Genomic DNA, 3,183 nt, shown 5'->3' with positions numbered 1-3,183 from the left:
AGACAAATTTGTTTCCATCTGGTACTAGCTGTTGCCAGTGTTAAAGGCGTTGAGAGTGGGAGAGAGTGTGTTAACATTATATTTGCGTCATTTCTATGAATTCTCATTTCTTGTCCTGTGATAGCAGAGCCAGTTACATCAGATGTTATCAGTGCTTCGAGTTTTTAAATTAGAACTGGCTCCAATTTGGAACCAGGCTCTGTGGGCTATTGCTAATTAATATCATAGACTGCTTAAATTGTTTGTTTCTGTCACTTGTGGATCTGTGCAGCTTTGCATCGATGCAGTGCTCTGGGTGCAGTGACTGAGGCAGCAATGATGCTGCTGCTCATCATTCTCAAACTGGCTGTGACAGAAGGACCTCTTCTGCTCAGCATCATTTGCTTTTTTTTGTGTCCCCACTTTCATTAAATTACACAATTTTTCATGTGTCCTGATGTACCTCTGTCCTTCACCCTTCCCTGTTTCATCTTTTTCTTGAATTGCACTTGTAGCACATAATTCAGGACATTACCGCACTTTTGGCTGGTGAGAAACAGAACATGGGTCAAAACCTGTAAAGTTTTCATGCTGCATCAATTAGTCAGTACTGAAAGATTAATGTGGGTGCCATCCTCAAACCCTGAGTTAAATAGGGATTGCCGCTTTGCACACACAACTTCCTGCTATATTTGGAACATTCAATGCTAGGCAACCAGGTTGTAGGCAACCTTTTTTCTTTGTAACAGATGCCGAAGGTGTAGTGTAGGTGGTTGTTGTTTCCAGTTCTTATGTGTAGATTGCACTTTGCTAATATTAAGCCTCCTGGCAATACTTAAATAGAGTTGCTGACAGAGATGGCTTTGAGCTTCTCCAGTGATGATGTCAGAAGTTAAAGGTAAGCTTACTTAAATAATAGTGATTTTATTTAAATATGTTGCTGCCATAACACATTTATAAGTGTAATGCTTTGTCCTTTATATAAAGAAACTAAAGACAGTTTTATTCTGTTATTCTTGACAGTTTACACACTGCACAATGAGACTGAGATATATTTGGTCAGTGTTACCCTATCTAACCTAACAAGAAAAAACATATTTGGGGCAGTTTGACTTTGCAACAAATTAACTTTATTTGGAACAGTGTAGCACTTAACATAGCACCCCTTGTAATGGATAAAAATATATTTGAGAAAAATTGAGGTTCTTTTTTTTTTAAATTATGAGCTCTATAACATGGTTTGGTGCTAATTTGTAACTGCTCTTAAATCAGCAACAAACTGGTAATTTAACCTGAGCTCTTGTGATTTCTCTGTCTTCTTTACTTTTCTCTCCCTTGTGTCTTTCCATTTCCATTTTCTCTAGCATTCTGTTCAGTGTTCAATATATACCTGTAATCCTTTGCTCTTTTTATTACCCACAAATCTTCTCCACCTTTTTCTCTTCTCTTTTTCTTCTATCCTTCTGTGTTATTTTCTGTCTCCCATCATTCTGTCTTTCTCTCTGTCCTAGCAATCCAGTTAATTGCCTCCAAAGTTCATTCTGTCTCTGGGCTAATGCAATTTAAGTAGGGTCGGAGCCCCTTCATCAGCCCAGCACTGGCATTTCATTAAGACTCCTTGGGCGTTAGCTCGCAAGCAAGTGGAGGTTTCGCTCCATCAGCTCATCATTAGTTATTAATACACTGATAGGATTAGCTGCAGTATGAGGCTAGTGGCAAATGGAGGCCCTGGTGTTTCTGTTGGAGAGGGCATGTGAGATATGGCCTTCAGCACTGCCTGTGATCTGGGGAAATGTATTGGGGAATATCTACATGTTTCACTTGTGTATTTACGTGAACATTTGTGACCCCGGACTCCTATAACATGAGGACCATTTTAAGTCACAAATTTCAGTTTTCTAGTTCATTTCTACAAAATGACTGACCTGTTTTTTAGTTTTCTATTGAATCATCTGAATTTACTTATTAATACGTTATTTTGAAACCTACGATTTTTGCATATTTTTTGGATGTAGACTTACATATGTGTGCATGGCCACTTGCATTATCATCACTACTAGCATGTGAAGGCTTTCCCATGGATGTCGAGTTTGGGCAAGGGGTGCTCTCCACAATGTTAATTGCATCATTATGGTTGGGATGGATCTCCATCTGCTGTGCCATTACTCCTGTCCCATTCTGGGCTGACCCTCACTGTGCCTCAGAATTAGACACACACAGGCTAAATGGCCCTGCTAAATTATGACGCTATTAGATATGGGAGACTATTTTAGCACATATGTATTCATACACAGAGAGAATTGAAGAAGGGTGGGGGTGAAAGGGAACGATGAACTGAAGTAGAGCAAGAGAGGGAAAATGTGAGAAATGAGAGATGAAGTACAAAGAGATTTTGAAAAATGAGAGCCAATGAAAGCAACAGAGGGAATGTACAGATATAATGATAGAATAGGAGAAGTTAACTTTCTGTCTGGCCAGAGTTTCAGTGTGCTAGCTATTGTTAGAAGTTGATAAGATTTTTATGAAGCATGATAAGACATTGATGGATTTCACCATGGATCATGCAGACAGACCAGGGGAATGGAGGACAAGAATTTTAACCAAGTCAGTCATGTTGGTGGCCTTCCCAGAGTTTTGATTCTCCTTTGTCTTTTAGGATTGGCTTGACAATCCTGGAAACAATGAGATAATTAGCAAAATACCAAGCCACCAAATACAAAACCTAATGCTAAATACGTATGTTTCAAGATGATCTTCTAGAAATGTTGTCTCTGCTGGACAAAGCATTTTTTAAATTTCAAATTTACATTTAATGTGACATGAGAACTAAATATAATTCACCAAAATATACTTGTAAAATCTTTTTATAAGCTCTTCAGTGTCCAGTAGTGCTAGACAGTGTCAAACCAGCAAGCTCATGAGCCAAACATTCAAATCAAACACAACAATCTGACAAGTGAATAGAGCAGGCAGCCCAGTTTTACAGGATATGATTGTGAGTGGAAGCATTGAAAGCAATAAGCTTGATTGTTGCTTTGTAGTTGTTATGATCATGCATTAAAATATTACTACTGCATGTCTAAGTGAGTTTTGGTTAGTGTTTTATGGACCAGTTTGTTTTATGCTGGCAGACTCCCCAAGAAGAGTCCATTTGACAATACTGGATCAGAACAAATTTGTTGGACCAATTTCTAAGCACTATAC

General features: G+C 38.5%; 1 protein-coding gene across 1 annotated transcript in view; it reads left to right on the top strand.

Annotated features, from left to right (window-relative positions):
- Positions 1–3,183, top strand: part of exoc4 (exocyst complex component 4) — a 133,603-nt gene that overhangs the window by 26,071 nt on the left and 104,349 nt on the right. The window lies entirely within an intron of this gene.

This window comes from Monopterus albus, unplaced genomic scaffold (assembly GCF_001952655.1).
Source record: "Monopterus albus unplaced genomic scaffold, M_albus_1.0 scaffold41.1, whole genome shotgun sequence".
NCBI lineage: Eukaryota > Metazoa > Chordata > Actinopteri > Synbranchiformes > Synbranchidae > Monopterus > Monopterus albus.
The sequence above is the reverse complement of the archived record's forward strand: the minus strand, read 5'-3'. Positions and strand labels throughout refer to the sequence as shown.